Source organism: Hyperolius riggenbachi, chromosome 1 (assembly GCF_040937935.1).
Source record: "Hyperolius riggenbachi isolate aHypRig1 chromosome 1, aHypRig1.pri, whole genome shotgun sequence".
Classification (NCBI taxonomy): Eukaryota; Metazoa; Chordata; class Amphibia; order Anura; family Hyperoliidae; genus Hyperolius; species Hyperolius riggenbachi.
This window is the reverse complement of record NC_090646.1, coordinates 541,116,214-541,142,601: the sequence shown is the minus strand read 5'-3', so window position 1 is coordinate 541,142,601 and position 26,388 is coordinate 541,116,214. Positions and strand designations below refer to the sequence as shown.

Here is a 26,388-nt window from a genome sequence, read left to right as displayed (position 1 = left end):
ACTTTTAAGAAGGCACATTTATATTCATTATTTATGGACCGTCTGTAGAGAGAATAGTATTTGCATTTGTACAGGAAGGTGAAAGTGAATTGCTCAGAAAGAAAGCAATGGGATATTTAGCACAAACAGCAGCTTCAGGGTGCCACCATAGGGTCTTTATAACATCCCTGCAAGCCTGCGTGTCCCCCATCCAGCAGCAGCAGCAGCAGCAGCAGCAGCAGACTACCCTCTCCTGAGCATCAGCAGAGCACCCAGAACACCCTCTCCGGATCAGCCAGCAGCAGCAGAGCATCCGCTCCTCTCCGGAGCAGCAGCTGACCCAGCAGACAGGACTCTCGCCGGACTCCGCTGCTTCTCTGCACAGCTGAAGCCAATCAGTGAGCGGGGGTGTGTCTTGCTGCCACGGTTAACCCTGTGTGAGTAGAAGCAGGCTGGCCTGATGTGCACAGGAGGAGGGAGGCAGCGCACTGGCCGGGCTCGCTGCTGCTGCTGGTGAGAGCTGGAAGTGCAGCAGCAGAAGGCTGGACTCGCATCCGCCGACAGCACTCATCCTAGAGGCTCATTTCCAAGGAGACAAAGGTGAGCCCGGCTTTCCCTGTGCATTGGGCAGAGATGGAGGAATAGGAGGCGCTGCCATAGAGGGGGGCACAAGACAGCGCTATCCCCATGGATGCCCGCACTGGCCGCGTATGTGTGTGTGTGTGGATAGCAGCGCCTGGCTCGCCAGCAGATGCTCATTGATTGTCTCTATAGTAACGCTGCTGGCTGGAGGAGGCTGGACCCGCATCCCTGCCCATTGTGCTGCTAGCGATTTCATAGCATTGGGAGCTATCTCGTATTATGAAGCTTGCCTTTATGTGATCTGTATATATGTGTGTGTTTCTTGCCCGAATCCCTGCTTGCAGCGCTTATCTCCTCCAGCAATTCTTTCCCCCCATTCTTTTAATTATCATAACGATAATGGATGGAGACCTGGGCAGGCGACCCCATGTCAGTGTGATTGATGGCATATGTCGGTGAGTGTGCAGATCTGACGACTGTGTGCAGCCAGGCACTGCCAGTGTCAGGGTGGGGGCTCCTCTCATCTATTCAAAGCCTTTTGTCAGCTTTGGGGGTTTCCAGATAACAGTGATGTCAAAGAGCTCTTTCTGTAGAGACAGTGTGGCCTCTTGGAGTCATTTAGATGTTTGTTAGCAAAATGTAACAGATTTTAAACATGCTAAGCTGGTTAGGAGGTCATGCACCCAGCGAATTCCCCTCTGACAGAAAATTACTGCTGTGCCCTTATGTTGATACCCCCTCCCCCCCCCCCCCCAACCCCTCTTATAACAATACACCTCAGAGCTCTGCTCCTTACACTGCCTGGCATTGCTGCTTCCTGTGGCACCAAAGAATCCTGTAGCTGCCTAGCAGTGTTTCAAGCAGCTATGTATATACTATATAACGCTCCCTTATCCTTATCTGCTCCAAGAAACCTAATCCTCATCTCAGACAGCATTGTCCCTAATTCCCAGCAGGTTTGGAATATGCTGTGATCTCGAGTGTGAGATATATGGAAGCTTTCATGGCTGAGCTTCTGGAAGTGCTAGCTGCCAGACTGCAATGCTGATCCTCTGGCCATGTTATTTCCAAAACACAATTAAGCAGTTCAGGATAAACCAAATGATAATAAACCTCCTTTTGCAAAGGGAAAGTGTATACTGACTTCCACTGTAGTGGGGGCATCATTGGTTACGATCAATATTGTCTTATTCTATAGCCATTCCACTCCTGGAGACCCTAGAGAGCCAGCACAGTGATCTTTGTGAGAGGTTGATACCATGACCTTTGCTTCAGGTCACCAACCGTCCCACTCTGCAGCCAAGTGCAGAGGTTTCTTCATCGGAAGCCTGTGCCCTCTCACCTTGCCCTAGGCTGCAGAGTAAGAGCAGTCACTGGTCTGGAAGTAGAGGTTACAGTGGTTATTTTCTGGATCATTCTGCCAGATCCTTTAGCTAGCTGCTATCAGAAATCTCCAGGCGTGGAGTGGTGCCATGTGAAGACCTTTCAGGACCTGCCAGTGGTGTCACTTCTGCAGAGGTGAGCACACACCTTTCTTTCCCACTTTCTTTGAGCCTACAGGAATAGAGTCTAAAGAAGGCTTATCAGCAAAAAAAGCTTACTCTTTTTGTTTTAAGCCAGAGGACTTGCTGTATGTTATGTTCACATGGATGTCTTCAATGGCAAACTCTGTATTTCACTTAAAACAGGTTCCCTTTATACTCAAAGCTCATCTTAACCATTTAGTGCCAATATTACAATTACTAACCCCGAAATTAATTGATTTGATTTCATTAGCACATATTTTGTTGAATCTGTGGGAAATCCACAATGTCAGGGAGTACAGGGCACTATGTCAGAACAACAGATAGGTGTAAATCCTCTCACAACAGACCTCTACTAGTATTATGTAGGATATCAGGAACTGCTGCTAAGTTCTGAAGAGGTTTACCTCATAGTTAAGTCATTTGTACTTCGTGACATAACCCACACTAACTCCCCAACCCATGCGTTATTATTATTTATTATTTGTATAGTGTAAAAACTTGACATAGCCATAGATACATAAATAATTCACAAAGACTACAATTAAACAATTCACAACACTAATAAACAATATAGGGTTGAAAAACAACCAGCAATAAAGGCGGGGGGCATTTTTAATAGGGAAAAGGGCGCAATTGCCCAGGGCCCCAGGGGCTATATGGGTCCCTAACTCTCCTCTCCACTGCTCAATGAGGATGAAGGAGGGGGGCATCAGGGGTAACACTCCGTGTGTGTGTGGGGGGGGGATGCAAGGTGGGCACAGAGGAGTGTAATATCTCACCTGTCTGGTGCCTGGCCAGTACGCCCCTCCATCTTACTTCCTCAGCACGTCCTATGATCTCCATAGTACTCCACAGCAGCGCCTCTGCCCCGTGACCTCATCGCTGGGTAACGTTTGTGCCGTGCTTGTCCTGTATTGTTGCGGGAGGTAAAAGTTACCTAAAACCACTATCTGGTCGATTGGGAGGCACGAAAGCCACCTAACACTGTCTGTCTGCAAATATAATGTAAGAGGGCCCATGTTTATTCCTGCACAGGGCCCATTTTACCCAAAACTGGCCCTGAAGTACATGTTTGTTTCATAGAATACAGAAGAAACAAAAAACACCTGTTAATTGTGCTTAAGTTGTAATAAATGTTCCCACTGACATTACATGTTCAGGACAAGCTCATGTTACAGATTACCCAGCAAGCTCGTGGTGAACCAGTGGCAGAGACTTTAAAAGGTACCTGAAGGGAAAAAGTGTCCCAAATGAGTACTCACCTTGGGAGAGGGAAGCCTTTGGATCCTCCATAGGCTTTCCACTTCTTCCTCCACCGGGCTGTTCCAGTGTGTCCTTTCTCCAGAACTGTCGACACAGGTTTGTTGACAGGTTGCGCATGTGCAGTAGCACAGACCCGCTTGGGCTTCAGCAGAAAAAGACGAACCCGAGCAAATCTGTGCTACTGCGCATGCGTGGGCCATCTGCGCAGCAATGTAGATGTAATGGGGCACTAGGCAAGGTAGTAGATTTGGGGCCCCCTTGGGTCCTTTTGGGAAGCTAAAGTGGAGAGAGGTCAAAGAAGGTGGCAGGTGGGCCCCTTGACACACCCTAGTGGGTCCATACTACTGAGTAGGCGCAGTGTAGCTTCACTTCTGGGGTCTAGGCTCTGGATCAGCTTGGTGGAGGAGGACGAAAGGAAGCCTCTAGAGGATCCAGAGGCTTCCCCCTCCCGAGGTAAGTAACTCATTTTTTTTCTCCCACAGCCTCACAGGTTTGCTAAAACATAGTTACCCTACCACTATCCATATCATGGGAATCGGGACTCAATCTCTCTATCGGCATTGCAGGGCCGAGGCTGTACACTAGCGGGTAGGCTGTTCTCTTGCTGGACGGTTGAGGGCTAACTGAGCAGTACGCCAGTGACGTCAAACTAAGGTCAGAGTGAGTGGGTAGAGAAATGATCTTGGCCAGTTATCGACAAACTCGATCCACCGGCTGATCACTGGCCAATGCGTCGGTTGCATCAGGGTGTTTGCTATAACTGAACAGATGATTGTGAAGCCTGCATATGGATGGACCCAATCACATTACCATCACATTTTAGGTTGATAGGTTGATGTAAGTACAGTAGCAATAAAAGCATAGAGATGTCACCACTGCAGACCAAGGCCTGAGAGCTCGTGGTGGAATCCACCAGCCTGCATCAGCTTAAAATTTAAATTACATAAATTACATTTTTTGTGGGCTTAGCGCCGTTCAGCAAGAAGCCGTACCAAGTCATTATTCTGAAAAATGTGAGGTGTTTTTTACTTAGAGGTTACATTGAGCCTTGCCAGATCTTGTCTTGTACGGAGGGGTGAAGGTAGTCCTTGTCTTTTCCTAGCACCATTTACTTTCTTGAAAGACTGCTCAGCTGTCAGCTGCAGGAACTCTGGAGTAAATGGGGGCTTAAACAAGTGTCCAGCTGGCCATAGATCATGTGAGACTTGACAGGCCAGAGATTATCATTACTGAGAGAGAAGGCTGAAAAAAATACAACTTTTATCTTCTGTACAGGAGCCTGAAGTTGGTTTCTCCCTTGTGTGAACTATCCAGGATGAGGTGGTACTGACTTTGTGGGGGATTATCTCAGATTTCTCTCTGCTTGATATGGAGGTAGCACCAGCTGCATGAAGAAATGGAGAAACTGAGTTACTGAATGCTGTTATTTTAGATGACATTCTGGCACTGGCATTCATTGCACAAATTGTTATCATAGACATAAATATTTGATTGATCTATTGTATCTCTCTGTCGATCTACCTATATATTAATCTAGATATGTGTTTGTTTAGCAGTGACAGCTTTGCCCTGTTGTTTATGTGTTAGTTTAGCAGTGACAGCTTTGCCCTGTTGTTTATGTGTTAATTTAGTAGTGACAGCTTTGCCCTGTTGTTTATGTGTTAGTTTAGCAGTGACAGCTTTGCCCTGTTGTTTATGTGTTAGTTTAGCAGTGACAGCTTTGCCCTGTTGTTTATGTGTTTGTTTACATAGCCGGCCTTTGATATGAGCGACCGGAGCGGTCGCTCAGGGCGCCGGCTTCCAAGGGGGACGCCTATAGCTGGCTAACTATACTGAGAGCACCTACACCTGATTTCCTATACTGGGGGCACCTATAGCTGACTACCTATACTGAGGGAGTGCATCTACTCCTGGCTACCTATACTGAAGGAACCAACACCTAGCTACATATACTGGAGGCACCTAAGCCTGGCTACCTATGGGGGGAGACCTACAATTGACTTTCTATACTGGGGGAACCCATGCCTGGCTACCTATATTGAGGGAACCTTACACATGAGATCCTATGCTGGGGGCACCTATACCTGGCTACCTACCTATACTGAGTCTGATGGCGTTTTATTTTTTTTGGGGGGGGGGTGCTGGGGTATTAACGTGTGGTGCTAATTGTCGGTGCTGTGCTATCATTCCAAATTGAGGGGGCTAACTGTCCCACTGACAGCTGTGCCCTGTTGTTTATGTGTTAGTTTAGCAGTGACAGCTTTGCCCTGTTGGTTATGTACTGTATATGCTGGTAGTCACATGGGACGCGAATGCAGAAGCGGCTGGACACTAGCTGCAGCAGCAGCCAGGTAAAGCTTTTTTAATGCACAGGCATCGGGGGCACATATAACAATTGGAGGAAGAAGCGCCCGGGGTTCTGCCACGTTTGTCGGTTGCAATATAGAATGCCATTACCGCCGCACACCTGATCGACCACGCGGCCCGAGATTTCTCAGCATGTCAGATCAATACTTTAAAGGGAAGGTTCAAGCAAAATAAAAAAATGAGTTTCACTTACCTGGGGCTTCTACCAGCCCAATGCAGCCATCCTGTGCCCTCGTAGTCACTCACTGCTGCTCCAGTCCCCTGCTGGCAGCTTGCCGTCCTGAGAGGTCGGCGGGATGCATTGCGTACATTTTTACGCATTCCCGCTAGTGCAGGAACATTAACACATACATTTTTACGCGTTACTGGTTCAATGTGTAAAAATTTACGCATTGAACCAGTAACACGTAAAAATGTATGTGTTAATGTTCCTGCACTAGCGGGAATGCGTAAAAATGTACGCAATGCATCCCGCCGACCTCTCAGGACGGCAAGCTGCCAGCAGGGGACTGGAGCAGCAGTGAGTGACTACGAGGGCACAGGATGGCTGCATAGGGCTGGTAGAAGCCCCAGGTAAGTGAAACTCATTTTTTTATTTTGCTTGGACATTCCCTTTAACCAATTTTGGGCCCCAAATCAGTTGAATCTTGGACCGGCTATGCTTGTTATGGCACTCAAAAAAATAAAAATAATTATCACAGCTGATGATTTATTGGATGCAAAATCACCAGATGTATGGCCACCTTTATTTTAGCACTGACACCTTGGCCGTGTTGGTTTTGTGTTAGTTTAGCACTGACAGCATGGCCCTGTTGGTTTTGTGTTCGTTTATCACTGACAGCTTGGGCCTGTTGGTTTTGTTAGTTTAGCACTGACAGCATTGCCCTGTTGGTCTTGTGTTAGTTTATAACTGACAGCTTGGGGCTTTTTTTTGTGTGTTCGTTTAGCACTGACAGCTTGGCCCTGTTGGTTTTGTGTTCGTTTAGCACTGACAGCTTGGCCCTGTTGGTTTTGTGTTAGTTTAGCACTGACAGCTTGGCCCTGCTGGTTTTGTGTTAGTTTAGCACTGACAGCATGGCCCTGTTGGTTTTGTGTTAGTTTAGCACTGACAGCATGGCCCTGTTGGTTTTGTGTTAGTTTAGCACTGACAGCATGGCCCTGTTGGTTTTGTGTTAGTTTAGCACTGACAGCATGGCCCTGTTGGTTTTGTGGTCAGCCCTGCTTGGCATTGCAAGTCTCCTAGCTACCTAATGCTGAATACTACAGTTGCAGGAGTCCTTATGGTGCTAGTTCCTGGAAAGCAAGTCATTACTTATCACAGGGTTCTAGTGCAACATTTTAATATGTTCCCCATGGGAACTTGTCAGGGATTTGTGTAGCGCCTGTTATTTATTAATAGTAGCTTTATCACATATAATATTACTGCCCCACTGCAGCAGTGGTCAGTGGATTTCCTGTCCTAATAATTCTGTCTCCTTTACATTGCTGTGTGACACAATGCAGTTTCTGGCAGCATATTCCGGGAATTGTAATTCTTACACTAGCAGAGAGCCCTGGGTTGAAGTCAGGTCTTTATCTTTATAGTAAAGAAAATGAAATCCAGTGCCCATTCCCTACTTTTCTCATAATATAGCCATGGCACAGCTTCAGCAGTATTTTGCTGTTGAATTATATTTCCCAAGATGCTCTGTCAGCCAGCAACTGGCTCAGCATTATGGAATATCTAAGTCATCAACACTTGGATATGGAGAGTTGCCCATCCATGGCGTAGGCCCTTTTAAGCCTGTAATATAGTACTTTACAATATAAATGGCTACCCTTTTACAGGACGTATGCAATAACAAGTCTCCTAATAAACAGTAAAATGGCCACAGACATTCCCAGTAGCACAGCTTTCATTTAAAGGGACACTTAAGTCAAACAAAAAAAATTAGTTTTACTCACCTAGGGCTTCCAATTGCCCCCTGCAGCTGTCCGGTACCCTCGCCGTCTCCCTCCGATCCTCCTGGCCCCGCCGGCAGCCACTTCCTGTTTTGGTGACAGGAGCTGACAGGCTGGGGACACGAGTGATTCTTCGCGTTCCCAGACACATTAGCACCCTCTATGCTGCTATATGGTATATGATATATGCTATAGCAGCATAGATGGCGCTATTGTGGCCAGGAACGCGAAGAATCACTCGCGTCCCCAGCCTGTCAGCTCCTGTCACCGAAACAGGAAGTGGCTGCCGGCGGGGTCAGGAGCATCAGAGGGAGACGGTGAGGGCACCGGACAGCTGCAGGGGGCTATTGAAAGCCCCAGGTGAGTAAAACTCATTTTTTTTGTTTGACTTAAGTGTCCCTTTAAGTGAAATATTCACATTGCAATTAGAAATTCCCCATGTTTAGGCAGATGTGCTGAAACTAAGGGTGTAATTGGTTTAGGGAGGTTGAGGAGTGCTGTATTGTATCTGTTCCATATTCTTGTGCTTGACTATCGGTCAGATTTTGTTAAATTTAGGTAATCGCTCTTGTGCTTAAAGCATAGCTCCCAATTGTCCCATCCTTTAAATTGATACATTTCTTGTTTTCAGATGTTAATATGAAGGAATGTGGACCAGGATAGAAAGGACCAGTATGAATTGAATTATAGAACAACATATTTTTCTTATGAAATCTTTATGGTATGCATGACTAGGGGGTGTGTCATGGGCCTGATTAGGGCTTTGGCGTAAGTGTCCCTCTTTCTTATCTCAGAAAATTGGGAGGAATGCTGAAAGGCTCATTTTGCACTGTATATGCACTTGAAAATGCACTGGAAAATGCATTGTTTGAGCTCTTTAAAATGCAAGGGCGCAGTGATTATCACTGCAATTGCAGAGCCCCATTTCAGCGATTTGATTTTGCCCAAAATACATTGTGCAAATTTCCTGTGTTTTCGTTTATGTCAGAGGGAGTGAAGGAAAGTTCAAGCACAGTGCTGTGCATTTCTTGTTTTTGCATGTTCCCTGTTTTAAATGTTTTTACTTATTAAGAATCGTTGAAAACCGAAGGCAATCACACCCCTGTGAAAATAAATCACATGAAATTCACATGCAGAAAGAAGCTTTGGCATAAAAAAGAAAAATTGTGATTGCAAGGCGGTGGGTTTGCAATAGTGGTCGGAATTTGCAGTGGAAAGTGCGCCTTAGGAAGAGTTTGACATTTCAGAGATATGTTTGTCATTTCTGTGTGAGGATTTCTCAGGCTCCCTCTGACAGGTGGACAGATCAGATGTTTAAAGCAAAAATGCAAGCCAAATAGCTGAATTCCAAGTGTTTTACGTGTACAAAAACGTCACTTCCTGTCTTCTTCATTTCCTGTCTTACCTCATTGATTTTAAGTAATTTAGTGCTGTGCAGACTACTTCATGTAAGCCCTCATAGTCTGCCTGTAACTCAGACCTCAGGTCTTGTCGGTCCTAGTTCTGTATAGATTACACTAATTGGAGAATGTATGTTCATTGCGTGTGAGGATAGCCAAGGTCTGATGCTCTATTGTTTAGTTATTCTGTCCTGCGTAGAGGGAAAGGGGAGTACAAACAGCAGGAGTCTTCCTCCCCTACAGTAGCGGTTGGCCAAGTAGTAATGCTGAACACCAGGGGACTCTTGTACTCAGGGCTGTGGAGTCGGAGTTGGAGTCTGAGTCGAGGAGTCGGGGCAATTTTGGGCACTGTCGGAGTCGTGGTTTCATAAACTGAGGGGTCGGAGTCGGGTGATTTTTGTACAAAATCCACAGCCATGTTAAATATTCGACTAAGGAGTCGGAGTCGGGGCCATTTTGGTTACCCGGAGTCGGAGTTGGAGTCGGAGTCATAGTTTCATAAACTGAGGAGTCTGAGTTGGAGTCGGAAGATTTTTGTACCGACTCCACAGCCCTGCTTTTACTGATGTAAGATTGTCGCCCAAAATGATCAAGAATGTCTGTTTTGAATAACAACAATCTTCATTGTGCACCTTTTCCAGAAAATTGTGGTCTTGTCAAATTAGTGTTTGCATAGAGGGATCAAAATTCTGTCCTTTGAAAAGAGAATCTATTATAAACCTGAATGTGCCTGTAACTCTTGATCCGCTGGACACTTTAGCACAGGATTTTCAGCCACGAGAAGTTGGATTTTATCTGTACCCAGTCTGCTATCATATTTTGAAAATCTTTGGTGTAGGTGAGAAAGAGTGATTAATCCCAGAATGTTGCATTCATTACCAGGGCTGTGGAGTCGGAGTCACAGTCATTTTTGGGTACCTGGAGTCTTAGTTTCCCATAAACTGAGGAGTCGGAGTTGGAGTCGGATGATTTTTGTACCCACTCCATAGCCCTGCAAAGGCTGTAGAGTTGGAGTCGAGGAGCAATTTTGGGTACTCGTAGTTGGAGCCAGAGTCAGTGGTTTCATAAACTAGCGAGACACATGGAGGCTGCCAACTGAGGAGTCGGAGTTGGAGTTGGATAATTTTTGTACCGACTCCACAGCCCTGCTCATTACTCTGTGTTACTGTTTGCTAATAAGCAACATAAGCTACCTATAATTCCAGAGCCTGGCTCTTTCTGTATTGGAGCTTTGGAAGTTGCCAGCATTTATATTGTGGGTATTGCTATTTACGATGGAAAGAATGTGGATGTAATATCTCCCTAGGACCTAGGTCAATAGCTGCATCATTCTCTAATGCAGATGCTTCCAGTATGTCATTATCATTATCTGTAGCTAATTAGTGATTGTAAACTACAAGGATATATACATATGTTTTCTGAGCTACACAGCCTGTTAGCAGTCCATGAAACTTGCATAATACCCTTTAAGAGCAGAGAGAGTAACCATGGATTGCATGCCCAGATGTATCTCCGTTCTGGGAGAAGTCCTGTATCTGCAGCTGTACCAAATTCAAAGCAGAACTAATATTTCTCAACTAACCACTGCAAATAGACTCCCCTCCAATTGTGTGAGCACAGAAATACAAAGATTTTACGCACAGACTTTTTCGTGTGTTAATAGTCATGATAAACACTGGCTTATTGTGTAGCCTACAGAGGTGCTGCCAGCATGTTTGTGGCCCCAAGCGGCACAGACTTGTGCTCCCCTAGTCAATGGCCCCTTCGCCCATAATAATAGGCAGCCAGAGGTGCCCCCCCCCCAAAAAAAAAAATAGAAAGTCCTCCAGTGTAGGTAGGTAGCCAAAGAAACGTCACCCCAGTATAGATAGGCAAGCTGTCCTCCCTGTATAGGTAGCCACCCCCAATACAGATAGCCAAGGTATCCCAGCACTATAGGTAGCCATGCCTAGTATAGGTAGCCAAAGGTGTCCCTCCCCCATATACAGGGCCGGTTTAAGCAGCAATGGGGCCCCAGGGCAAAATAAACCTGGGGGGCCCCCCCAACATATACCCCGGAACAAAAATCGGCATTAGGGGACCTTTTTTGCAGCTGGTATAGTCAGGGTGTGAAGTCCCAATCGGTCGGAGCTCCACATTCTGGCTATCCCAGCCTGCATGGGGGACAAGGGGTTAAAAAGTTTCAGGAAGGGGGACCCAACATATTTTTTTTTTTTTTTTTAATTCCCACACTCTAAACATAATTTTTTTTTGGGAAAAATAGGAAAAAATGCCAGGGATCTTCATACAGCCATATTACGGCTGTATAGCGATCCCTGGCCAAAGCGCTGCGGCTGCATATAGACCCCCTGGAAACCCCGTCAGGAAATTTATTGCGCTTTCGTTTGATGCATGTAAAATGACACTACCGTTAGGTTTGCTACTAAAGGTGACATTTACCGCATTTAAAAGTATACTTTTTTCCTTCTAAACTTTAAAATCGATTTTCTCAAAAACTATAAGGTCTTTTTGAATAATTGTTTTTTCCTCTTATTCCTAATGATCTCCTTAACATATCCTGCAAATTTAGGGTTTCTAGCATTTAAGGTGGATTTGCTATTAACCATTAAAGTCGGCAGGTTTTTAAATGTATTTTTTTTCCTTTGAAACTTTAAAATCGATTTTCTCAAAAACTATAAGGCCGATTTGCAAATTTTTTTTTTCCTCTTGTAGCCACTGGGGGCCCCTACAAGCTCTGGGGCCTTGGGGCATCTGCCTCCTTTGCCTTAATGGTAGCGCCGGCCCTGCCCATATAGGGCATTGGTGTCAGTGGGGGTATGTAGCTTCCTGCTGCTTCTCTGTCCCTCACAGACCTTCAGATCAACGGCGACCCGATGACAGAAGGACAGCGCACATTTCCAACATTTTAAGTGTATTCTGTTAGCGGCTTTGCCGTTGTTCCCTCTGTTCATGTTGCAGCTGATCTGAGGTCTGTGTGAGGGATGGGGGGGGGGGGGGGGGGGAAGCGACAGGGTGGCCCTGGCAGCATGGGAGGTCCCTGCTGTGGGTTAAGCCCCAAGCGGCTGTTTGGTTCACCTGGGCCATGCAGCATCCCTGCTAGCTCACTGCCTAAAGGTTCCCACTAATGGTACAAGTTTCAATCAGATACATGCAAACAGATAAATGCAATCATATTGGCAGAAAATATACCTCATTGATGTCCCCAAATTGACTGTGAACGATTTTAATGGTGATTGTTTGAGGACAATTATGTGATTCAATCCAAAAAACATTTTTCATAATCGGTGTATTAAGACATTTTTTTTTAAATCACACTTATACCTGCTCTGTTTTTTTTTTATTGGGGGGGGGGGGGGGGGAGGGGATGTGGGTTAGCTTTTTTGAGCTTGAATTTATAATGTCAATCCGGTCACAGGAAGCATGTGTGTTTCTGCGTTTATTTTCCTAAGTGTATGTGAGAATGGCTCTTTGCTTCCATGACATGTTTGTCCTGCTTCCCGCCATCATTTGTCCTGTGTTAATATGAATCTGAAGCAAGGAACGTGCTTTGGAAACTGTCACTACTGTCATGAGGTAAGGAACAGTAATAGGATAGTTAATAGGAACAGTCTTACCTCATGATAAGAAGTTAAGATTTTTATTTTTAGACACCAATAAAAAGACAACCCGTTTCACAGGACCTGATGCTTCCTCAGGTCAATACGAGCATCTGAGCTATGTATCCCTGTTTCAGAGTGTCAACAATAAAAATCCTAACCACTCATCATGAGGTAATACTGCTCCTATTACTTACCTCCAGTAACTACATATTGTATCACAATTGGCGCGCCTCCTCCCATCTTGCATTGTCTCCTCCCCTGTCCCAGGGGTTACCTCTGTGACTACATCCAGTGGTGTTTTTTCTGGAGCGTAACCCACGTTAACCCAACCAAGTCATCATAACCGAGTGGAGATGGTCCTTCTCGGCATGCCCAAAATTGTGGTTGCCTATAGCTATCCACGTTTGTGAGTAGTTATTTCTTTACATTTCCCAGAAAGAGAACAGCAGGACAGCCAGGCAACTGGTATTATTTAAAGGCAAATAAATATGGCAGCCTCCATGTGTCTCTCGCTTCCGCTCCCCTTTAAGGCAGTGTCTATTCAATGGAAGGTGTGCTGAAGATGCCAATCAGTTGAAGACATAAGTATCATGTCAGTTCATTACTTTTACCCTCCTTTTTGTATTGTTTCAGACAAATACCGATTTTACACTATCTGTTTGTGGAGAAGACCCCATTGCTCCCCCACCCAACCCACAATCTTAGCAAATCAAGTCAAACTACTTTCTAATTATACTCATAAAAGCACTTTCCCTACTAGGGTAGCAGAAGAAAGGAGTCTAATCCTTTTGATCTAAAAAGCCTTTTCAATAGTTTCTTATGAAACATATGTACACGATAGAATAATACAGGAACAATGAGATATTTTTCTTCACAGAGACTTTACAAGAGGATGAAAACAGCACTTTGTAGAATCTGCAATGATTTGGCATTGGTCCAGGCTCACATCCACAAGTGCGCTGCTTTCTCCTCGCTATCTTAGCCGTCTGAAACAGCGACCTGTTCCTTTATTGGCTCAGAATGAAACTGTATCTAGCCTGAGGTTAGACTACAGTGCGACTTAATTCAATTGTCCTGGTTCTCTAACGTCTCCATTCACAGCTGGCTCTGGGAGGAATTGTTTGACATAATTATTCTGGGTTTGATTTTCATATTTTCATTGCAAATCTTTTATGCATCCAAATTTGGTAATAGTTGTTTTTCCCGAGTTTTCAAAACAGTAAAAGTCCTTTCTTCTTGACTGCCCTGTGACGTGTTGCGTTTTACAGACAAGGTTTGTGCGATAGGGGTGACTTGTCTGGCGGTTTCTTAGCTGGAAGCAACACACTAGTTAGAGAATTTGGCTTCAGTGGGATTAACAGCATCATCGCTGTTGTGTTAGTAAGTGAGTTAGGCAGGTTAAAGGGACCTCGAGCAGAGGATTAAAATGAAAATCTGAATTTATCAGGAGAAACCCTCCAGACCCCTCCTCCCCCCCCCCCCGCCCACACACACACTGTAGCCCGCTGCGTCCTCTGGGTCCCCTCCGTGGTCCCACTGGCGACTCTGTTAGTTGCGCAACTTCGGCTAAAGTCGTACGCAACTTTGCATGCGTGGCCTGTCCGCGCACCCGGCTTTATCATGTGTATGTTGCCGTAAACGTCCTGCGTATGCATGGTTGACTGAATCGCGCATGCGAAGGTAGCTTATGGCGACAGGCGCGCAATTGAGCCGGGTGACTTTAGTCGAAGTCGCGCACTTAACAGAGCCGCCAGTGGGACCACGGAGGGGACCCAGAGGACGCAGAGGGACATCACAGGCTACAAGGGACTGGAGGAAGCCCCAGGTAAGTTCAGATTTTGATTTTAATCCCTTGCTCAGGGTCCTTTTAAACTCTTATTAAAATCCAAGTGCTTATTGCGAATGTGCAAAAATCACATTCGTTGCACATCTAATGAAAATCAATGGAGAATTGCACTTCTGCTAAAATTCACGTTTGTATTTTTGCTTGCATTAAAAATTTACTTCTTGCAGCAAAAAATCACACATTGCATGTGAATTCTCCATCAAATTCAATAGCTGTTCTGATAAATTGCACTCAAAAATGTGCAAACAAATGGAAATTTTAACGCAGAAAAACACAACACAAAAAAAACTTTGTTTTCTGCAAGGATAAGTGTGAGGCGGGGATCACAATTGTCTTTCAGTTGTGCATGTTTTACTGCATGTGCTTTTCTGCACAACATGTGTTTGTATGCAGAAAAAGTGTGCGTTTCTTTACAGCAGCAAATGTAATTGATAGAGAAAATGCATACCATGTGCAGAAAATTATCCTGTAAGATGTCAGTTCTTTTTCTGCATGCTAAAAAACACATTCATGTATGAACTAACCCATGAGTTCTCAGTTGAAATGTGCTTTTCTGTGCAGAAAACGTGCACAAAAAAAAGACACGTTTTTTGCACACACATTTTACAGACACTATGCATGTTCATCTGAGGTTTTGTGTGTGTGCATTCCTTCACGCTAGCTAGTGATAGTCAATGAGGAGTTGCATATGCTGTGCAAATTTATTCTGCAGGGTGTTTCTTGTTTGTGTTTTTTGTTCAGACGAAACACAAACATAATTTAGCAATTTTTAAATACAAATTGACATTGACTTCCATTGCATGTGTGGCGATTGCATTTTCACAAATTCGTATGCAATTTTTGATAAGTGTGAACCCTGCCTTAGGGCCCATTCACACTAGTGCGTTCTGCCTGCGATTTCGGCAAAACGCTCAAGCGCTAGCGCTTTTTAAAGCGCTAGTGCTATAATACCCTATGGGCCCGTTCTTACTTGGGTGATTTGCATTAATCGCCGGCGATTAGCGCAAATGGCCAAACGCAAACGTGTAGCCTGCACCATATTCAGGCGTTTTCCCAGCGATCGTGCTTTAGTGCTATAGAAGCGCTAAATGCAATCACGGAAAAATCGCTGCAGTGTCCAGTGACTTTTCTGCGTGACATCGCAGAAAAATCACTCCCGCAAAATGCTGGCAGTGATCGCTGGCGTTTTGCGCTTTTAAGTGTGAATGGGCCCTTAGTGTTGCTTCTCCATTGATTTGCTGCTGTGTGCTGCTAGCGAGCAGACTGATTAGTGACATTATTACTAGTGTTTGAAGTGATTTGTTGCTGTGTTACTAGAGAGAAGAGTGATTTGTTGCCATATTACTATCAAGAAAAATGGTTTGTTGCTTTAGTACTAGCAAGCAGAGTGATTTGTTGATGTATTACTAGCAAGCGGAGTGATTTGTGGATGTATTACTAGCAAGCTGAATGATTTGTTGCTGCATTACTAGGAAGCAGAGTGATTTGTTGCCACATGACTAGGGAGCAGAGTGATTTGTTGTTCGCTGCGGTGCTAAAGGTGCGCCTTGTGAGTGTGATATTTAGTAAACAATCTCATTTTTGATAAGATTATTCAGAAAATATTGTATTTAAAAAGACACTGAAGCAAAAAAATGTATGATGATTTGTATGTGTAGTGCAGCTAAGGAAAAAAAAACATTAGCAGCAGTGACACAAGTCTGATATTGTTTCCAGTAAAGGAAGAGCTAAGAAACTCCAGTTGTTATCTATGCAAATTAGCCATTGAGCTCCACGACTTTCAAAGTCGCAGAGAACTCTGCCAGACACTTGAGATAATAAGCTTTGAAATGTATCTTTTTTCTCTCTGCAGGGAAGATTTTCCAGAGCAGGCTAGTGAACTTTTGAATCCATTTAGAATGCTGAGTAGTGTCTTAAGCCCCATCTACACGATACGATTCTTTGTGTGATTCAATTACGATTCTATTTACGATCCGATTAAATCCGACATGTCCGATCGGGATCTAATTGAATCGAATCAAATCCCGATCGGACATGTCAGATTTAATCGGATCGTAAATAGAATCGTAATCGAATCGCACAAACAATCACATCGTGAAGATTGGGTTTAAACTGCAAATATTAGAGAATGATGCAATGTTATCAAAAACACTATATAACTGAAAATAAAAATATTAGAATATTCTCTTTGCTACTAAAATTCTAGTAATTATCCGTATTACACAACCAATTCATTGAGCTTGATTCACTAAAGCGTGCTAACAGTTAGCACGCTGGTGAAAAGCCCATTATCACGCCTAAACTCAGTTTAGGCGTGATAAAATAAACTCGCACACAAAGTCCCGCGCGCAGAGTTTTACGCGCGCAACCACGCAGCGCCCATTAAACCCTATGCGACGTTGCGCATGCATCGGACTTTGCACGCGCTTATTCCTCAAAACGGTGCTAACCTACTTAGTGCAATGGTTATAACGCCCAAAAGTCTTTAGGCGTGCTAAGTAGGTTAGCACCGCTTTGTGAATCAAGCCCATTATATCATAATTTTTTTTTCCGCTTCATTGTCTCTTTACTGATCTACAACATTAAGAATGAAACTTTCAATCAAAACTAAACCATGTACAAAAAACAATCCACTATAGGCCATTTCTATAAGGAAACAATTGTTAATACAATCACTTAGGATCACTTGGGTCCACCAGCTTCTCTGTTTTCACACAATACAATACAGTAGAGTAATCCGATCAAATATATGATTGTTCAATAATAATTATAAGAAGCATTGTGGCTAGTAAATACGTTTTGTAACAAATTCCAGTGTGGCGTTTTAACGTTCTTCTTTAAACAATGGAATCCTGCAGTGTCTTACTCCACTGAGCCCACTGCCACAGACTTAGATGGACCTTGCCCTTGCATTTTAGCTTGTATTGCTTTATATGTTGTTCTTGTCTTTGTGTCTTCAATCTTTTTGACCATTCTGATGTCAGTTTTCCTCCTGCGGTTGCCCCAGTGGAGGTTGGCTACGTTCCCATGGACCTCAAACTTCTTAGTAATGTTTGTATTTGTGGTCACAGTAACCTCAAGCTGCCTGGAGATGGTCTCATAGACAGACAAGACAAATAACTTCTATATCCCGCTTTTCTCCTGGATTGCTGCAGCCACTAGGCAGTAGCAATATAAGAGAGTCTTGCCCAACGACTCCTTACTGAATAGGTGCTGGCTTACTGAACAGGAAGAGACGACATTCGAACCCAGGTCTCCTGTGTCAGAGCCTTTAGCCATAACACTATCCAGCCACTCAGAAATATATCAAACAAACAAGGGATACCAACAAATGCATCCTGTCCATTTTAGAAAATCTTTATAGAATAAGCAATGCTTCATATCTTTTCACATTTGATACCAGTGGCATAGCAATAGGGGTTGCAGAGGTTGCAACCGCATCGGGGCCCCTGGACCAGAGGGGCCCCACTAGGGGCCCTCCTTCATCCATCTTTTTAGCTTTTTATTGGTGCTGTACTGATAATAAACACTTTTATATGTGCATCACTTAGTGGTAATCCTTAACAAACTTTTTCCTTACTCTTAATACACCTCTCTAACACTGCAGCTGTCTTTGATAGGGCTCCATATCAACAGAGTGCTTTGTGCCCCATGTAAAACTCGCACCGGGGCCCCAAGCTCCTTTAATTGTGCCACTGCTTGATACATTAATGGCATGCGCAAATACATGGGGCAATTTCTTTTAGCACTTTTCAGTAGCCACCAAGCACTTTTTCAGGGACCTGTAGGGGTGCCAACAAATCTGTCCTTGTCTGTATGGTTCAGTAGAATTAATAAGCTATAGTTGTGCTATAAACCACTGGTACTCATGACTTTCAAGGAAACACATGAACAAGTTGTATGTTCCACTGAATGTCCTAAAATGATGCATTATGGATGTCTATTCCTGCTTATGTGTAGGTGAAATTTATAAGCACCTTCTATTTTTAGAAAGCTAAATTGTACTAGTCTTTCAGTAATTTCATATGCCCCAGTTTGAGGGTTGGAGTCTTTTGCCATCTAATTGCAGGTCATTTAAAAAAAATCTATTTTTAGTTTGCTGGTATACTTGTGCTTTTCTCTGATCTCACTAAATTATCTCCATTGTGTAGGCAGTTAAGATGTGCCAGTCCATTGCCTATGTGACATGTGCCTTAGGCATGTTTAAAGTGACCCTGTGATAACAGACATGTGGAGGCTGCCCTTGTCTGACTTTTCTTTTCTTAGACACTGCTGTAAGAAAGTCAAGTCATAGGCCAAGTCACTTAGGATCGAAGCAGTTACACCAATCTCAATTCACTGCCATGTACTGTGCTGTGCAGTGTGTGTTTGTGTTTAAACCACATCAGCTGAGACCTGAGTATGAACCTGTAGCCATCAGTGAATGGCCAAAGCAGGGATTCCTTTCCAGGTGTTCAAATAACCCCTCACATCCTTGTTCTAGCTCCCCCTCCCCTTCTCTGCTAAGAACTCCCCTGAGCAGGTATTCTAGTTACCCTTCCAGAATCCAGTACTGCCGCTCATGATTCCTCCTGACCTCATTCCATCTTCTGTTCCATCTTCAGGTTCATTTTAAGTTGAACATTTTTACAAATATGCATAACTAAGTCGTGCCGCATGTTGTGAGATATATTGTTGAGGAGGATAGTAAACATTTCTGACAGAAAGTCAAAAGCCTGGATCCTGTGAGGACAGCGTTACTAAACAGCTAACAAGTATTTGAAGCTGAGTTCACATAGACTAAGGGCAGATAACTGCGGCCGTTCAATCACTCTGAAAACCAACGTCAGTGTAAGTGAATTGAAAACCGCCTGTCCTGTCCACATATACTGTACAGTATGTGTGGTTGGAGGACACTTCAGTTGAGAGATCTACAACTTGCAGCATCCAGGAAGCAGAAGGATACCACCCAACCACTTACCTGTGGATGAGTTGTGGTGGTTTCCGTATTGTGGCAGCGATGTAGCGGTAAATTTGGGTAAATGCCTGGTTTAGCCGCCTTGGTGCATCTAAGTGTGCGTTAAGATTTAATGACCTCTAAAAGGTTTGTGTGAACTCAACCTTACAAATTTCTCCTAAAGTCAAATCAAAGGGAGGTGCTGCACTGTTTCCTCCAGATGGCCAGTTATGTTCTCCTCTACCTTATATTAACAGGACTTGTTGGTCCTTTGAGGAAACTGCCTTCCCTCCCATACATCTATTCTACGAAGGCTGCCAGACTTTTTATCGCACTTCTAGATCTTCATCTTGTTCTTCACTGTGGATGTCCTGGACTCCTTCCTAATAACCTGAGTAATCAGATGTACAACCTCGACCCTACAACAGCTTACTTTCCCCCTGGCCCTATAAACATGGCCTAAATGTTCTTTCTCCTGCCATGGAATTCACTGGCCTTCTCATTCACACACCCTTAAAACTAATTTTATCTCAAAATAATGGATTGTAAACATTACCTATGGTCCGAAATTACTGCCCATAATAATAATTGATGCTCCCATGTTGTGTGTGTGTGTGCAATGCTTGTGATTATAAGTTCTGACAGTCAAGGGTTTTGCTGTCTTCAGGATGACTTTGGCTCTGTCAATGTATTGGCAGCTTCGGTTCCTCATTTTTCAAGAACTAATTTGTAACAATTTGACTAATAACAAAGATACAAAAGTATGTTTCTGAAATATAACAGATTTCCACTCCCTCTATAGAAACCCTGCCCTCATTACTGAGACAGAATGGATTACGTTGCTGCCTCGGGCACAAATGCTGCACAACATCTAACTGGACTGCACTGAGTTTTCAATTTACATTGTTATATTTTTACTAACAGGTTTCTCTCTCCCTATATGGGAACTTCTGGAGAATCATGTTATCAGTTGGATCAAGTGATACATTTTTAAGGTTCTAATTTGTATTATGCTAAAGCAGCTAATCAAAGCCTTGCACGTCTATCAGCTCATTAAACTGATCACATGCTTCTAAATGTGGCAGAGAATGCTGCTCCTTAGGTTGCCATAGGAGAGCACAGGTGTGTTTTTCATGTGGCCATCATCATTTTATAGGTTTAATTAACAATTATAATTTTGGGACCTGGACTAGGTGAATTGTTAGAGTCCAGGAAATTCATTAACGTCTTCCGGACCTTGGTCATTGAAATCTATGCCCTGTTTACTGCCTCTCATCCTTGCCAGGGTATACATTTCAATTACTCTCTTCTGCATGGTCTCGTTTCTCCAGTGTTAATACATTTCCCTTGCGCAGCTGTCCCAGCTGGTCAAAAGCTAATTTCATTGGCTCCTGACCCTGTGATCACTGTCAGCCAATCACAGTGGTCACAGCTTGAAATCCAGCGAACAAAAGGTCTCTGGTCCTTAAAGGATACCTGAGCAGTCGTAAACAGCTCCCCACGGTTCTCCTTTGTCCTAGTCAGTAAGTAGTGCCCAGGTGCTGGCCCGTCAACGTGCATCTTGGATCGCATGCCTACGGCTACTAGTGCTCTGTGCATGCCCCAACCATGTAGTGCGCATGCGCTCCCAGATACGGGAGCGCTATCAAAGACGTGCCTTGCAGAACAGCGCCTCCGCACTACACACCGACCTAGCCGACCCTGAAATAGCTTTGGGGAGCTTTAGGAAATAATGGAGGGGGACAGAGTACAAAGGGGGGAGCATTTTTATAATTTTGACTACTCAAGTAACCTTTAAGGGGCCATAGATGACTAGTACTGAAAGGGTTAATCTTTTGCCAAAAGGTGGACAGCAATGGGTAGATTTTGGTAGGTTTACTTACCAAGTCAATATTGAACATGCCGTGGAATAGGAACACTAGAAACTTGTTTGTCTATTTCTTGTCATATACAATTAAAAACTAATTAGCATTCAGAAAGCTGAACTGATAAAACGTTTTCTAAGTGAATGCAAGTCAAGTATTTAAAGACTCTCAGGGCTGACTGTAAGTGAAGCAATGTGTTTACAGCCTGGCTGAAGTGTTTATAACAACACGATGCTCTAATCACTCCCATATTGGTGCTGCCACAGGCTTACGTCCTCTGCAGGATTTTTTCAATGGAGATTGATAATTATTAAATGGTCCAAATTCCAGGTGATTAGGATAATGAGCCTCATGTAGAAAAGAACATTGTAAGAAAATAAGTGTCTGCCTTGTGTACGGCCAACTTGGCTGCAATCGCCAACATTTATCAACCTATTTTCGAAATGAAGCAGGAGACCCTGGTTGGCTGCCTTCAGTAACTTATTTTTTCCTTTACGTCATAAATGAGACTCGGTTTGTTTTCTTGGAATGTTATTTCTTCCTCACATATTAAAATGTGCTTGATGATTATATACGTAGATAGCAATACTATTAGATTACATTGTACAATGGCCATGACCTATTCTGGCAATAGCCATATTTTTTGCAATAAATTAATGTTTGTGTAAAGAGCAGCTATATATCTTGGTAAATGTGGCTGTACATCATACTCTGACTACAATCTTACCACATCTATTTAGTATAAGAGAACATACTGAGCAGGTTATATAAGCTCTTATACTGCATGGAAGTGGTGTATGGCCAGTGGCTTAGTACTACTGCCCAAGCTTGATCATACTCGTGCATGCACAGTATGGCTATGCTCACAGTATGGCTATGGGGGGTGCAGCCGTGAACAAGAAGAGGGTCCCGGACAGTGGCGGTCGGGTTGAGTTATCTGGTTTTGGGTTTTTTTAGCATGTTTTTAGCATGTTGCAGGTTTGCTTTAAAGGTCAACTGAGGTGACGTGACATGATGAGATAGACCTGTGTATGTACAATGCCAAGCACACAAATAACTAGGCTGTGTTCCTTTTTTTCTTTCTTTGCCTGAAAGAGTTAAAAATCAGAAAATGCAGGTGACTGTTTCTGTCAACCTGGTCAGACTATGGTAACCCTCACTGATTAGTAATTACAGCCATAAAATACTTTTCTGTCAGTAAATGGCTTCCTGGAGCAGGAAAGAGATAAAAAGGGTCAATAATGCATAGATTTGAGCTCTAGCATATTTCAATGAAGGTGTCATTGAGCAGAGACAATGAAACAGTAAAAACTTAAAAACCAGATTTAAATATAAAATAAACCTGTGGGATATCTAAGAAGTCGTTTTAGGAGAAGGAGGATGGATACAATTATTTTTCTCATCAGTTTATTTTCACCCGGATGTCCTTTAAGGCTCCATTCTTCATTCTGAGTCCAACTATTGACTCAACTATCATCTCACTCCTCTCTCCTCACATGAAATTTGCTTGGCCTCTTTACAGGTGAAGGGGCCAGACAATGGAAAGTCAACCACTGAGGGGCAGGGAGGGTGAGGGTTGTAGTGGGAGGAGCATGGTGAGGGAAGGGACAGAGAGAAATGTGGAAGGAGTCAGAGTAGGCCGGGGTGAGCTTTCAAACCAGGAAATCCGAGGACATGGCTGCCACAGTGCAACCAAGTGCACAAAAAGTGTAACTCCACTTTTGTTAAACAAAACATATTACATAGGTCATTGATATACAAACATTTTGGCAGTTTAGTGTCAGCAACATTACTTTTTCATGGACATATCCACTCCATGCATTCATATTTCCTTCTGAAGTGAATTTTTCACTCATGTCACTATGGCTAGTCATGTTCACAGGGAATTATTCATGCCACATGTCTGCTCACAGCCCTTGAGCAGTCACGCCCAGGTACAACTTCCTGTAGCACTCTTGTTAGCCAGAAGAACCAAACAGACAGAAAAGAAGAGCAAGTAACTTGTTACTAGTAATATTTTCTGTTTTAATCTTTTTACGTGAAAGTGGTCTTACATGTTAACTGTCTTTTCAATCCTCACAATGGTTTGTTACGACCCAGGCAAGGGTTACAAGCCCATGACACTTATTAACATATACATTTTTTAAAATTCAGGCCAGTTTTATAGGATTAAGTATGATCTCCTGCCCAGAGACACCATGGTAAATCAGGCCCGGGCATTTTTGTTGTTTATCTGAAAATGCAGTGGGATTTTTACAGAACATTTTAGATATGGCTGCTCCTGGAATTCTTGAAGACAGATTGAGCAAGGAAGTAGTTAATTCATACAGGATGCAGCGCAGGAGGACAGCTGCTTTGTGTAGAAGTTTATCTCACCTTTGAAACTGCAGGACTTTCCCAAGCTTCATTTTTCTTTTCAGCCTTGAACTTCTTACCATTTGTTTTGCTTGTACATGAAAGGAATGGAATTATGCAATGGGGAGACGAATTAGAATGCTTAGGATGGATTAAGGGATGGATCACTTACTTAATGGAACAAGGGCTCTGCCCCTGCAGCAGACTGGCATACAGGAGGGAGTAGCACATTTATATTACATTTCAGTTTTCTCCAGAGTATATTCCAGTTGATATCTAATAGACCACTATCACTTAAAATAAAAAATAAAAAAAATATCCTATGTAATAAAATTTCAGGTGTCTGCGTCCACCTGCGTCCATGTGTGCCACCTGGCACTGTACTGCGCATGTACGTGGCTATGAGCCCTGCGTGTGCAGTGTGGGAGGCCTCCTAGCGCCAGTTGATGGAACAGGCTTAATTTATGTGTGGTATATAGTATACCTATAAGATGTACATTTGTCCCAGTGTAAAATGCACTATGAATCACTTTTTTTCTTATGTTCTTGTCACTTAGCTATTAAAAAACTGGTTTTGGACTAGTCCATCTCCTGGGGGTGGGGGAGGGTTCTTTATTTTCAAAAGCTTTTGAGTGTGAGTGAATAAGAAGGCTGGCTGGCATCTTTGTATCAGTCTTCTCTAGAAAGTGCTTTTGTAAAACATAAAGGAAAGTTTAAGACTCCCCATAAGAAGATGGACTAGTCTAAAATCTGTCAGATCTGTCAGATTTTTACTACCTACTGTAAGTGACAGCAACATAGGGGGAAAAAGATATTTATTACTGTGCATTTTTCGCTAAGAGAACTCCCAAGGGGAGTGGATTACCGGTCATGTGAGATATAATTTTAAAGATTACTATTTTGTACCATACATGCAATTTTAAAGCGAGTTGCTTATTTATTAAAAGGTATTGCAATATAGGGGGCGTTTTTCTTTCATGCTGATACTCTCTCTGGCTCTCGGTATAGACTGTGAAAGCCAGTAGGTATCTCATGAGCTCCTCTGTCTTTCTCTAAGCAATATTACTGCTATTGTGTTGGACCTGCATATTCCAGTTTAAATTGTTCAATATCAGTTGCGCTGATTCCATACAGGACCAGGCCATTTTACAGGCCTTGGAGATGAAGTGTATTGTCTAATAACTGCACGTCGGTGTTGTGTTCAACCTGGCCTACCCATTTGGTACATAGGACAGCTGAGCCTTTTTTAAAATCCAGTCTCCATATACAAATCTAAAAGTGAAAGGGGAAACATTAACTTGATTGTTAAATGGAATTGAAAAGTGGAGTGTGTGAAGAGGACAAGGCTAATAAAGCTTCCAGTTTTGAAAAAACATTGTGGCATGTAACATGGTCACCCGATTGTTCATTAGTCTTATCTTATAACTAGATGTCACACAACTGATCTCTAGTCCTGTTCACCGGCTTCTCTCTGTCTTCTGACAGTGGTGACACTGGTCAGATTAAAGACATAACTTAATATTACTTGAATATGTAGCTGTAATGCCCCATTCAGTGGTACCCAATGTGGGATGCAGTGGTTGCAACCTTACCAGGCCGAGAGGGGACCACCACAGGCCCTCTTTCAACCACTGTATTAGCTCTTCATTGGTGCTGTGCTGGTAATGATCATCTATAAATGTGCTTTGGATAGTGGTAAACATTTAGGGCTCTTTCACATTAGGGCAGATTTTCGGCGTTTCAACGCAACGGGTAAAGTTTGAGTTACCCAAGGTGAAATGAAAGTCCATAGACTTTCATTTTAGCTTTCACATATAACGCAGCCTTTTTGTGCGTTGCGTTACACTGCACCCAGTTTTTCGGCCAACGCTAGCTTTATGCGTTACAATGTTAGTCAATGTAAAACGCACACTATGCGCATTTTTAATCCGTTAACGCAGGCAATCAGTCCCAGAATGCAACAGAGGAACAATGTAGAAAGTTGAAAACTAAAAGAAAAAAAAATTACCTGCGTTTTCCTATGTGCTGTAACGCATTGAAAACGGATTAAAAAGGCACACTCACTGCAGTGCAACGCATATCAAAACGCAGTAAAAGGCATACAACAAAACTTATGCTTTGAGCGTTCTCCAACGCAAGCTCTGATGTGCACAGACTAACCAGCAAGCTCATGGTGACCCAGAACTCATTGGGGTGTGTAAGGGTGTGTAAGCTCTGATGTGAAAGAGCCCTTAGAGACTGTTCCCCTCCCCACCTATTATTATTATTATTATTATTTAGTATTTATATAGCGCCAACATCTTCCCGAGCGCTGTACAGGGTATATTGACTTGTCATTAACTGTCCCTCATGGGGGCTCAGAATCTAATCCCTACCATAGTCATATGTCTAGTGTAGTGTAAGTATCGTAGTCTAGGGCCAATTTTGGGGGAAGCCAATTAACCTATCTGTATGTTTCTTGGGGATGTGGGAGGAAACCGGAGTACCCGGAGGAAACCCACGCAGACACGGGGAGAACATACAAACTCATTGCAAATGTTGACTTGGCTGGGATTCGAACCGTGGACCCAGCGCTTGCAAGGCAAGAGCGCTAACCACTACTCCACCGTGCTGCCCACCCTCCACCTCTCTGACACTGCAGCTGTCCCTGGCAGGTTTTGGTGCTCCAGTTGTGATGTATAGGGTGCTCGAGGGGCCATGTGTAAAACTTGCACCGGAGCCAATAGCTT

The 26,388-nt window shown here is 43.6% G+C and overlaps 1 protein-coding gene across 6 annotated transcripts in view; it reads left to right on the top strand.

The window, feature by feature from the left end:
- Window positions 1-408: 408 nt before the first annotated feature.
- Window positions 409-26,388, top strand: part of SNCAIP (synuclein alpha interacting protein) — a 309,420-nt gene continuing 283,440 nt past the window's right edge. For 3 of the 6 annotated variants that reach the window (XM_068246969.1, XM_068246983.1, XM_068246976.1), the window contains exon 1: window positions 410-579. The gene's annotated coding sequence lies outside the window, so the exon portion shown is untranslated. Of the gene's footprint in view, window positions 580-4,121; window positions 4,188-26,388 lie in introns of those variants that run through there. The other 3 variants (XM_068246960.1, XM_068246945.1, XM_068246952.1) reach the window with 2 other exon arrangements.